This window comes from Schistocerca serialis, chromosome 4 (genome assembly GCF_023864345.2).
Source record: "Schistocerca serialis cubense isolate TAMUIC-IGC-003099 chromosome 4, iqSchSeri2.2, whole genome shotgun sequence".
Lineage (NCBI taxonomy): Eukaryota > Metazoa > Arthropoda > Insecta > Orthoptera > Acrididae > Schistocerca > Schistocerca serialis.
This window is the reverse complement of record NC_064641.1, coordinates 433,217,447-433,231,262: the sequence shown is the minus strand read 5'-3', so window position 1 is coordinate 433,231,262 and position 13,816 is coordinate 433,217,447.

Below are 13,816 nucleotides of genomic sequence, written 5' to 3'. Positions count from 1 at the left end.
AAAAAGAATTCGAGCAACTGAAACACAGTTAATGACATTACACGTCCCAACATTGTGCCTCACAATCCATTTTCTGTAAAGAAAGGGAGCACCAAAAATTTAAAATTCTTAACTGAGGCGGAGCTGAATGACAATTAGAACAACTATAAAATTGACATATGCACTGAGGAACAAGACGCTAAAGGCTACAGAAGGAAAGACAAACACAAGGTAGGGAGCTGAAGAAGTGGCGTGAAAAGTGCCCGCAGAGGTGAGAGACGGTGTCAGACTTCGAGCTGCCTGACAAGCAGCTTGCCAGGGTCGCGCCGCGCGGAGCAGAGCGACGCGACAGCAGGCCCTACACAGCCAATCCAGTACCGGGTCCTCGCAGGCCCCGCAGCCAGTGCAAGAAGCGCTGAAAGGTAGAAAACAGCGCAGCGAAGGAATCGCTTAAGCAAGATAGGTCCAAATCAAACAGTAATACAAGCGCAACGGCCCTTCAACAAAGGAAGTGCAAATAAAGAGACACCTAATCCCCTTCAGTTAGGTACAATTAAATGACAGTTTTTAAAAACGAACTAAATCTACTTGCTGCCCACTAAGTAAGAACTCGAGTATCCATCAAATAAGATTTTAAGCAAATTCAATCGATAAAAGCTCTAAAAGGGACAAACATAATTAAATATAATATGCGACTTCAGTTAATTAAATTCAAAACAGTTACAATTACTTGCCCGGAGGAATAGTCAGCGCCGGCCGGAGTGGCCGAGCGGTTCTAGAAGCTACAGTCTGGAACCGCGCAACCGCTACGATCGCAGGTTCGAATCCTGCCTCGGGCATGGGTGTGTGTGTGATGTCCTTAGGTTAGTTAGGTTTTAGTAGTTCCAAGTTCTAGGGGACTAATGACCTCAGAAGTTAAGGCCCATAGTGCTCAGAGCCATTTGAACTATTCTGAATAGTCAGCAAAGTCAAATAGCACTCACAAAATTTCGGATGCAGTCACATACATAAAACCAACCAAGACCTTACCTCAGAATCAGATAGGGCAATGATGAGCAGCTGATCAATGTCTCCATATTAAAGGTCTCAATAAACACCTTCAGAACCTGGCCAGGTCAGGCGTCTAAGACGTAACTAAAACCAATACATATTAAAACATGAACATAGATTAAATGAATAGCCAGGATTAAAAACAAATGAACAGAAACTCGTACGATACTAGCACCCCTGGAGGAGAAAATACTAAACAACAGTGACGTGCCATGAAACCGTTCAGTCAGAACAATAACCCTAAACACACTATGAGGTCACTATGAAGGGCATCGATACGACTTACAAACTAATTTAAAAAAACACGGAAAACCTTAAGCCTATATTGAAACAAATACACTCACAGTAACATAATAAATACCAGAAAGCAATACGACGTAGAAGGGAGGCAGAGGCGTCGCTCCAAAACAACTCGCGCCATGCGATTGAGCGTCTCGCCAAATGCTCTCGCAGGAAGTGCACGGCGTCTAAGTTAAAGCGGCGTAAATCTCCAGGAATGTGGTTGTCTGATCCACCTAGACTATGAATGGAATGCACCAGAAAAACACCTTTCCAAACACCGAGCTTACTAAGTTCCCCATAGATCGAAAATCCACCGTAATGGTTGCCGGGTACAAGGCAAAACACTGTTTCAACACGGGCACTGCCTCGTGCCTCAACGGCCATCTCTCTGTCTCTCTCTCTCTCTCTCTCTCTCTCTCTCTCTGTCTATCTATCTGTCTCATTTAATTCAGAGATCACTGATAATCTCGCAATGGCGCACAGTCGCGCCACCTGGCGGCGCCTCGGAACGGTGAAGTCATGCCATTAGGCCGCGAAGCAGATATCGATACGAGCCAGCACGCCTCAGTCACCGCAGTAGCTGTTCCTTCGGACACGCATTTATGTCTGAAAGAACTTTGCATCGTTCTTTTTAACGACACAGGCACTGCAGTATCGTTTTTGTCTGCCGATACCGAGTACCGACTTCCAATTAAAATGTCCTGCCCTATACGTGGATTACATAATGTGTTTATGAAAACGGATTGTGACGTAAGAACGAGATTGACAGAAAGTGTGGAATGGTAAATCAAGAATTACTAGCCACGTACAACGCTGTAGATGGCTGTGCGACTGTAGGAGATGTTGATCCTGTGCGTAGGGAAGAAACAAGAAACAGCAGCTGTATGAACACCATGAGCTCACATAGCATGCCAGTACTAAGCAAAAAACTTCTACTTTACTTAAAGCTGACATGTCATCTGAGCTCTTGTTCTTACTGCTACTGATAGCTGTTTCCTTTTTATTCATGGCATCAAACTTTTCTTCAAGGCTGAAACGTGGGCGGAATATATACAAAAACTGCTTGAGGAAGGAACACTCAAGACAATTTTTTTAAGGCAAGTGGAAGTAGATGAAGCTATATGGGAGACACCGTGAGAAGAATTTTATAGAGTACTGTGAGGCCGAAGTGCTCCGTACAGAGTCAGAGCGGTGTCCATCAGAAAATTCTACGAACTGGATTACCCCGTATTCCAGATTAACTGCTTCCACAGACAGTGTGGTGTTGTGTAACCTCGAGAGCATAACACGAAAAGCAACCTGTTTATGCTGGAGAGGAAGACTGCACGAACTATATCTCACTACGTCCGCATTGGTAGTCTTCCGATCAACATCAGATTTGGAAGAATCATCCTGCAATGTGACAGTAACATCCAAATATGGTAAGTGTTCCAAGTACTGTTTTCAATCATGAATTGCACACAATCACTGAGCCCTTTAAGGTAGTGAAGAAAATCGTTAAAATCAGAAAAGTTCCTTTATATCAAAGAAAAATATCATCGACATACCGTAACCACAATTCCTGGAAAACCAGTCAACTTAGTATATTCGCGATACTCCAAACTACTCAGGAATACACACCGAGGTGACATGTCATGGGATAGCGATGTGCACATCTGCAGATGGCATCAGGTCACAGTCGTCAATGTAGTCTGAATATAAAGAGGAAACAGATGAAAATGACCCTGTAGTGCTGTCACATTGTTAAATCTTCTTTAAGAGCACGTAGAGTAGGTAGACAGCGTTCCATACCTATACTTGTACCAGAGGCCCTGAATGAAAATAACAAGCTGAGATCCTATTCTAGGTCAGTCATCTTGGATTCTGACGTCATAGAGTTGCACCAGCCTCTCGTAAAGCCAACTCTGCCGCTCGCGGTCCGGGACAGCGTCGCTATAGACTACCGAGTTTCTTGGAGGGGCTGAGAGCCTCTGGTGGTGCCTAGGTGCCCGTTCCAACACGGAGAGGTGGACGGCGGCACTGCCCGTAACTCGAGCTGCTTCCCCTCCTCCCCCCCCCCCCCCCCCGCCCCGCCCCTCTCCACCAGTCTGACCACTAGTGGAAGTGGGCGAGGAGGCAGCTCCCCAGCAGAGCAGTACAAAGTCCTGTGAGGACTTGGCAGTTCTAGAAGGTGTGGTGGTATAAGCCCGAACCTGCAGCTGCTGCATACCGTCCCACGTCACTTAGTCGCCGTCAGTGGCCCTCCGGCCTCTTTCAGATGCTGCTGGAATGATTCTCAACTCAATAGTTATTTATCCTCGTTTGTAGCTCACTTGTTGTGCTGAAACGCTGATTGCAGGCACGCTCGGTATAAGAAGTCAGTGGTCTTGCGTGTGGCAACAGACTGAATCACTCTGCGACAGTTTTGTTTTCAACTGCGGTTGCAATATTGCCGTGCTGAGTCTATTCTGTGCCATGGCCGCACGTAAGCGTTTTGTAGTGTTGTGGGTGAAGAGCTAGTTTCCCAATTACGTTAAGGAATGTCTTTAACGGAGCTCTGCCATCTATCTGCTATCTCCTCCGTCTTTGCCACTTTTTCGGTGGTGTCCGTCTGCGCCTCACAGGATAACACCAATTGATTATATTTTTACGAAGTAGGATTTGATTTTCTTGCACATTGCACAGATTTTTTTTGTGACCACCTACTTCTTAGTTTCTCTGTGTCTGCGTTAGCCTACTCGCATTTGCTATTTGTTTCTTTCGCAAGAAAGTTGTATCGTTGATGTGTGCTACAAGTGATTTTGTCACCTACGCTTTTTCTGTACTTACAGTGCCCTCACGTATTATTCGCTTCTTTGTAACACGCCTGAATCGTCAGATGTAAACGCATATAATTAAACTGTTCACCACCGATTCGAAGAATTTTCGCTTCACAAGACCACATAGTCTAAACATCCTGCCACGACTCCTAACATTATATCTAACTTTTAGTAGTTGTTCTATGTGTGAATCTCACTTCCCTACTGTTTTGTGACGAAAATATATTTATCTCGAGCAAAATAACAATGTAATTGACAGTGGAGCATGAGAGGGGGAGCTGCAGTCGGTTCACGTTTGTGTGCGCTCATAATGTTGCTGCATTAACTACTGAGACTTTCGGTTCTGGACACATTCACATGCTGTCCGGTTTGTTTACCAGGGTGCTAGTAAATGGCGGCTGGTGATCATGTGCTAAAGTGCTACAGCACACTGGAAACACTGTAATGCAAGCCGGATGAAAGACTAAAATTATGCCATTTGTCGTCGAATGGGAGCCGGAAAGTACACTAAAATTACGTCATTTCCCTTCGAACACATGCTGGCTTGCTAACAAAGTGGATGAAAGCATGTTCTGTGGCCCTCTCTCGGCAATAACTAGGAGCCAATGTCGAGTGCTGAAATGGTTGTCAGCGGTGCTAACAAGGGAACCTAACCCATCGCACCCCCCTCAGATTTAGTTATGAGTTGGCACAGTGGATAGGCCTTGAAAAACTGAACACAGATCAATCGAGAAAACAGGAAGAAGTTGTGTGGAACTATGAACAAAATAAGCAAAATATACAAACTGAGTAGTCCATGCGCAAGTTAAGCAACATGAAGGAGAGGAGGAACTCAGGAGTGCCGTGGTCACGTGATTAGAGTGAGTAGCTGCAGAGCGAGAGGTCGATGGTTCAAGTCTTCCCTCGAGCCAAAAGTTTAAATTTTTTATTTTCAGACAATTATCAAAGTTCAGACACTCACACATAATCAACTTCGCTCTCCAAAATTCCAGAACATGTTCAGATCTGCTTGGACATATGCAGGATTTGACGGTTTACACACGGAAAAATTTGAAAACGTTAAAAACATATGTTTTGACAGAGCACAGGGAAAACTGTGCGACTGTGAAACTGTTGCATTCATCTGTTGCAGTTTATGTGACAAACTCATCCGGCAAGGTAGAATAATCTTTTTACCCATTCGCCGAGTGTACAAGTTAGGTGGGTCGACAACATATTCCTGTCATGTGACGCACATACCGTCACCAGTTTCGTACAGAATATATTAGACGTGTTTTCCTGAATCGGTTGACCTATGACCTTGCGATCACATGTTTTTGGTTCCCATTGGAGAGGCACGTCCTTTCGTCTACTAATCGCACGGTTTTGCGGTGCGGTCGCAAAACACAGACACTAAACTTATTACAGTGAACAGAGGCGTCAATGAACGAACGGACAGATCATAACTTTGCGAAAATAAAAAAAATTAACTTTTCATTCGAATGAAGACTTGAATCAAGGACCTCTCGTATCGCAACTTCTCACGCAAACCACGGGACCACGGCGCTCCTGAGTTCCCGCTATCCTTGATGTTGCCTATCTTGCGCATGGATTACTCAGTTAGTATATTTTGCTTATTTTTTCATAGTTCCACACAACTTCTTCCTGTTTTCTCGATTGATCTGTGTTCAGTTTTTCAAGGCCTATCCACTGTGCCAACTTATAACTAAATCTGAGTGGGGTGCGATGGGGAGGGTCTCTTGTAAGATCAGATCAGTGAAGAGACGCTGCTGTCTGATTCCGACAACGCATGCTTTTATGTGACGTCATCCCCGTCAGCATTCATGGTGCTACGTTGTGCACAGATCGACGTCAGTATCTTTCTTCGAGCACTGCACATTTTGCAAATATAGAGTATGAGGATTCACAGAACACTTGTCATAATGGTGGTGTGAATGAGTGGTCAGCCGGCACGGTAGCTCAGCGTGTTCGGTCAGAGGGTTAGCTGCCCTCTGCAATAAAAAAAAACTGAGTTAATCGATCAACAACGAACTTAAAGGGGCGTTTTACGACGAGCAGATGCAACGAACAAAAGCGAACAAAATAAGATTAAAAAAAAAGTGGTTTAGCATATAGAGTGGTAATTTATTAGGCTGGGTTCGAATCCTGCTGCCACCAAATTTTCTTTAGTATTATTTTATTCCTCCCAGTGTTGAACTATTAATTAGAAAATCACTTTGACTGTTAAAGACATACTCTCTACATTCCGTGCAGAGAGCGGCTTTGTTGTCGCTATACTGCTCGCCTAATGCTGCTACCTGTGGTGAGAGATGGCATTCCAGCCGCTTTGAAATACTTATGATCCAGTTTCAAGAAATCTTTTTAGGGAAAAAGACTAGATTTTCCCAAATCTTGCAGTCTGATATCTTCGCTTGATAAAAGGCTGAATTTATTTTCGTTATTCGTCGTAGTTACTGTGTTGCATCAAATTCAGTAACGCAAAACAAAAAATTTTAAAGAATTTGCAGAGGTAAAAACTCAGTGTATAAATGAAATGCAGACAAGATATCGAAAAGTTATTGAAAATTGAGAGCACGAACATATCTCGTTTAGTTTTCATGTTATATTTTTATATCCGTTAGAAGGTCATGCATAATGTGCCCAGTTTCGTCCATGTGGACGTGCCAGTTGTTATGAAATATTTATCATTCATCTTTAAGATAACTATTAGGTGCTACCATTGATGTTTGCACGTCTTTCAGTATAATATATTTGCTTGGTAAAGGACTGAATTTCTTTAACACTATGCTTCATAGTGACTGTGCTGCATCAAATTCAGTAAAGCACAGCACGAAATTTGAGAGTTTACACAGGTAACAATGCATTGCGGAAACTTTGTTTGTTGTTGATCTTAAGCCGAAACGTAGCTTTGTTTGCTATGTAGAAAGGAAATCGAAATTTTATTTAAAACTGAATATCTCATTTCGTTCTCGAGATATTGGTTACTTCATCCGTTGCACAGTCAATCGCGATGCACTTGTTTCTGTCCTTAAGCATCAGGAATCATGAGATCTTAACCATCGTCACACTTCACAAATGGTTCAGTATACTGATACGAGGTATCTTGCAAGCGACAGCACACTAATAAGCACGTGCATTTTCCGATAAATACTTGAAAATTTTTTATTTGCTAAGATATACAAGTACGTCGTCTGTAGCAACGAAATGGTCTGCAGAACAGGACGCGTACGCACAATAATAGCTCTTAAGTTCTGAAAGCGAGAATTTTTGAGAGATTTTTGACCATTTGTACAGACGTCGGTTCTGTAGCCTACTGGTTAAATGGCCACGTTGTTGACATAGGCTCGATTTCCACAGCTGCCAACATTTGTTGTATTATGATTTTATTTTGTTCCTCGCAATGTTAAGCGATTATCCATAAGATTTAAATACATTTAAACAGTTAAATTTGTATACATAGAATTCTGAAATACAATATAATTATGATTACTACCGTTGTAAGTTAAAGGCTATAGGGTACCAAATTGCAGATCACTGGTAAAATTTTGCATGCGTTGTTACCGCTGCTAATGATCTTATAACTCTTCCGCATACTTTAATAACTAGTTTAAGATAGTCTGCCTCACGAAATAACATACTGTACAGAAAAACAGTTAAGTTACCAACCTCAGGTGTCATCTGACTGACTCTGCCAACTGGCACATGAGGTAGCAAAGTGATGTGACAACGATGAACAGAATAAAAGGTCCTACCAGCTTTATTGTCTGATTGGTTGTTGCTTCTGCTAAACCACTTGATGTCAGTCTATTCGTTATTCTGATCCAGATAAACATTTAGAAATTACTTACTGTATTTAATTACTGGTAACATTTCAGACTAGCACATTCTATTACCTGAACTACATTCTCTTCTGCCCTTTCAAATTTACTTACTACGCTTAGCTAATTTCAAAGAGAAGAAAAACTTAACCGCAATCAATAAAGGTCATTAGCTGAATTCCTGGAGGAAAAGCATATATGTCACAAACTAGACGAGATCTTATCTTAGCACTGTTCCTATTTGTGGAAAGTACGTCTGAATACATTCACTAAATGCTCAGTAGCATTAAAATATCGCATAACAATAGGCGTTAACAATCTGACTGACGGAAGGCAATGTAACAATTATACAAACCCTTCATTTCTCTCTTAACCCGAGAACTTAAAAAGCGATTTCATAATCATTGCTGACAATTGAATAAGGCTAAATTTCTTGAAATATCTCATATGATTGAAAATACTCTACATTACCTGGCTCTACAGTTAACGTCCGTACCGAACGGCCGTTGCGTCATCCTCAGCCCATAGGCAACACCAGTTGCGTATACGGAGGGGCATGTGGTCAGCACACCGCTCTCCAGGCCGTTGTCAGTTTTCATGACCGGTGTCGCTTCTCCTCAGTCAAGTAGCCCCTCAACTGACCTCACAAAGGCTGAGTGCGCCCCGGTCGCTAACAGCACTCGGCAGGCCCAGACGGTGACCCAATCAAGTGCTATCGAAGCCCGACAATGCTTAACTTCGGTGAGGTGGAGGAAGTTGGCACACGAATACCTATAGAGTAGGAAATACATTGTTTTCATTGTTAATATTGCTCTATTCAGAACGGACTTTCTGAAAACAATTTTCGAACCAGCAGTGACAACTTTGCCTTTCTAAAGGCATCGGAAAGCCTGCTGTATTATGACTCTCTGAGGCTCTAGAAGAAAGATCTCATGAAATTATAGCATTGCATTGCTGTAAAACTTTACGCAAAATAACACATCGATAGGTTAAATAGCGTAACCTGTGTGATTACAGAAATGAAGCAACGTACAACTTTCACATATGTTAGCGTTTCTCTTCCTGTACTGAGGTGACAATATTGCAATCAGATAATGCAGCATTATAGTTCGTCTAGAAACTCCGCTATTTGGCTCCAAAATCCAAGCGATGCCGACATGCCGCCGTGTCGTCCTCTGCCATGTGACGTCTGGCGGATGCGGTACGGAGGGACGTGGAGTCAGCACACCCGTCTTCCGGCCGTTATCGTCTTTCCAAGCACTGAAGCAAGCATTTCGCATTGAGATATTGCTTCTCTAAAAGCAATAACTTTCCGACCTGTCCAAAACTAGCCTGTAATATCTTCTGGTGTTGGAGTGAAAGGTAAATTACTGGGGGTCGGATGATGCTTTCGAAAAAAAGAAGGACGAACTTTTCAGCTAGAATGCACACTTGCAGCTGGCGACATTGGGTGTAAAGAAAAACATTTAGCCGGTCGAAGGCAGAACAGGAGGGACAGCCTGAGAGAGACAAATTGCTAAATGAGCTTTCTAAGACATCTCGGTGGAGTCGAGTGCACTTCCATGACGTTTAAAGTCGCTGCCTCACGTTTGTAGTGACGAAACCAGTGGTACTGACTGCTTTCACTTCGCGGCGTATGAAATGGTATCTCGTCGAAATTGACTTCTGCAATATGAGTCCGGATTTAATGTGCCCGCTTAATTTGTGTCCTCTTGATTTGACTCCATGTGTAAAAATAGATTAAAAATGATGTTCATTTAAAACTACCTATCAGTTCTAATTACATTGACATTCATAGCGGATAGCATTCCTTTGACATAAAAGCAATATTTTGGGTTCCAATGGAATGTTATAGAACCACAAATTTTCGCAGTATATACTAAAGAACTTGTGGTTACGATCGGGCATTCCGGGAGGCCTACCTACTGAGAACTGGAGTTTGATACATGGATTGTTAGGTATCTTCCACAAGATATTTTCCACATTAACAAATTTGACGTGTTTCACATAAATAGGCATAAAAATTGCATCTTTACATGACTGCAGACCAACCACTGGAAGGCAGTGACATCCATTAGACAAATAGGAGTACACGTACCGAGGGATTTAAAGTGGAACAGTCAGATGCAACAAATAACAGGAAACACAGATTCCAGACAAATTCATTAAAAGGATCCTCAGTGTATTGACACGAGGCGGTTAGCTAACAGCTCGTTCGATCGATACTTGAACTTTGCTCTGTAGTCTGAGACCCGTGCAAGACACGAAGATCCAAAGACGTGAAGCACGATTCGTCAGGTGTTCGATTACAAAGCGCGAAAGCGCCACGGATATGCTTATCCAATTCCAGTGGCAGGCGCTACAAGAGAGGCGTTGGGCCTCTCGGTATGTTTTAGTATGAAACTTCAGAGACCATACGTGCCTCAAAGAGCCATCCAACATATTGCTTCTTCTGACGCATATGTCCCTGAAAAACATCGGAGAAAGAATCGGGTTCACACACTTGCGAAAAATCGTTGTTTCCGCGCACCATTCGCAACTGGAACAAGCAACAGTATAAGTGACAGCAATACGCGAAGTAGCATCCGATAAACACCACAATGTGGATTCTGGAGTATAGATGTGTATGTTGATATACCTTACGATAACTGATGTGAAGCCATCATACAACTGTTATTCACACAATACGTAGGAAATTCAGCCCAATTGTCAATCGTGTGATTATAGCCCCAACGCGTTTCGGAGCAACATTATCCTATTTCCAAGTGCTTAAATTATTTCTTATTTTTTAAGCCATTAGGCCTCGTCACAACTCATAAACCACCTCCACACGTGCAATGTCCACTCGAACCGTAAAATATAAAACACCCAAAGCCAATGCATCCACCGTTCACGACGTACGCTGTTTTTAAGTTGTGATGACGTAGTGGCATAAAAATATTAAAAAAGTTTTAAGCACTTGGAAATGGGATGATGTTGTCCCGAAATATGTTGTGGCTAAATCACACGATCGACAACTAGGCAAAATATCCTACATATTTCGTTGACAGAGTAGTTAAATTCATTTTCTCTGAGCACAGTAATTTAAGTACTTGCTTTTAAGCTACAGCATTTGCACTGTCCTTCCACAAATACACATTGTTTAAGTAATGTTTCAAACTGTACTGCGCCGGCCGCTGTGGCCGAGCGGTTCTAGGCGCTTCAGTCCGGAACCGCGCGCCTGCTACGGTCGCTGGTTCGAATCCTGCCTCGGGCATGGAAGTGTGTAATGTCCTTAGGTTAGTTAGGTTTAAGTAGTTCTAAGCCTAAGGGACTGATGACCTCAGATGTTAAGTCCTATAGTGCTTAGAGCCATTTGAACTGCACAAACTGTACTGCACAAAGTCTGAAGTTTGGGAGTGCCCCTGGGAGTTAACATGTTTCTATTCTGTATCCGCTGAATTGCAAGCCATATCACTTACCTGCTGCGTGTAAACTGACTGTATTACAGTTCAGTGTCGTGTCACTCTACACAGTGCTTTGTTGTTTGTGTCTATTGGACCCAGTGGAATGTCATCTCCGATATTCAAGCAGTCCGTCTCGACCGAAACGAGTCTGACTATACTTGTAAGCTGTATTATACACTGAGGTGACAGAAGTCATAGAGTATCTCCTAATATCGTGTCGAACATCATTCTGCCCGGTGTGGAGCACCAACTCGACGCAGCATGCACTCAAAAAGTCGTTGGAAGTTACCTACATAAACACTGATCCATGCTGTCTCAATACAGCTCCATAAATGCGAAAGCGTTGCCGGTGCAGGATTTTGTGTACAAACTGACCTCTCGATTGTGTATCATAAATGTTCGATGGGATTCACGTACGGCTATCTGGGTGGCCAAATTATTGGCTCCAACTGCCCATAACGTTCCTCAACCCAGCCGCGAAAAATTGTGACCCGGTGACGTGGTGCATTGCCAACCATAAAAATTCCATCCCGATGACTTATAACCATCTCCAAATAGTCGAACATCACCATTACCAGTCAATGATCGGTTCAGCTCGGCCAGAGGACCCAGTACATTCCATGCAAATACAGTCCATGTCGTTATGGAGCCACAACCAGCCTCCACAATGCCTTGTTGATTGCTTGGATCCATTGCTTCGTGGGGTCTGCGCCGCACTCGACCCCTACAATCAGCTCTTACACTACTGAAATCGGATTCATCTAACCAGACCACGGTTTACAGTCATCTAAGATTCAACAGATATTGTCACGAGTCCAGGACAGGCGCTTCTGTCGATGTCGTGCAGTTAGTAAAGGCATTCGCGCTGGTCGTCTGCTGCCATAGCCCATTAACGCCAAATTCGCCGTTCTAATCTAACGGATATGTTAGTTGTACGTCGCACATTGATTTCTGCTGCTATTTCACGCAGTGTTGCTTGTCTGTTAGCACTGACAACTCTTTTCAAAAGCGGGTGCTCTCGGTATTTAGTTTAGGCCTTCGGCTACTGTGTTCCCCGTCGAGAGAGGTAATCCCAGAAATTTGGTACTCTCGGCACGCTCTTGGCGCTGTGTATCTGGGAGTAATGAGTTCGCTAACGATTTCTGAAATGGAATGTCCCATGCGTGTTGCTTGAACTATCACTCATAGTCTGATGATCCCAGTCGTGAGGCCATAATCACGTCTTTTCACATAAATCCCCAGGGAACAAATGACAGCTCCGCTAACGTACTGACCTTTTATACCTTGTGTACTGTGTACTAACCCCGTCTGTATACATGCTATTGCATTCGAATGACATTACGTTGCCTTAGTGTAAGGTCACCTAACGCTCAAATTGGCACCGATGGTCGTTTCTTCTCTGCAGAGATTATTTTGTGCAGATGGTAGTGGCGTAAACAGGTCGTTGTAAACAGTTTCACTAGCTGTTCCGCTGCGAAGGTGGTAGTGTTGCATTTAACTCCGTCATTATTGACAGTATAATGAGAGGAGGCGAACTGGGTAATTCTTACACGCAGTGAGATATGCACGTCCACTCTATGATCTGTGAATCAGTCTCCAAAGGATGTGAACAATAGCCACTACCGCTTGTGTGTACTGAGACACTGCGGTGCGTATATCCACTGACTGAGATAATTAGTGACGCACTGTAGATCAATGTCGCATATTACTGAACGACTAACCCTAGCACGTTCACTCAGTTCCAGTTGCAGGTTGTTCCAGTGACAACAAAAATTTCATTTTCAGCATTTCGCACAATTATTGACTGAATTTAAAGAATTAAAGCGCTGTAATAATCTACACATTAAGAGATGAGAACGAATGTAAGGGGTGGTTTACTGTCTTTGGCCAGAAAAAAGGATGTTATTTGAGATTTTTTTCTCGAGTGTGTTAGAGATATCAATGTCAAATTTGGTCAAGATATTTCCTCTACAAACTGGATTTTTTTCGACCGGAATTGTCTAAGAGCAAGGGCGGAAGTGCCGTCGGATCGAAACAAAATTTCGATGTAGATCTCCACGCGCGGTATGTTACAGGTCAGCTGGCTCGTCTTAAATCAAAGTTGAGTTGACGTTAGCGAGGTCTATAAGATTATTTAAGAGTTGTACCTCGCTTAAGTTATTTGGACCATAGGAAAGAAAATGGCGGCCATTTCAAACTAAATACGGTTTTTTCATCGATTTTTCGACTTCGTCGGCCAAGAAAAAATATTTATAGTTGATGGATCGGAATAAACGTGGTAAAACTCCTAGAAAATTTAGTTAGCTTCGTCGGAAACAAAGAATCATGCCAATAGGTTCGGTAAATTTGAAGTTACCATACCGCGCGATGAAAAAAAAAGTCATTTCGAGAAAAACGCGTTTGAAGTTTTGACTACATATAAATGCAATATCATGCACCGTAC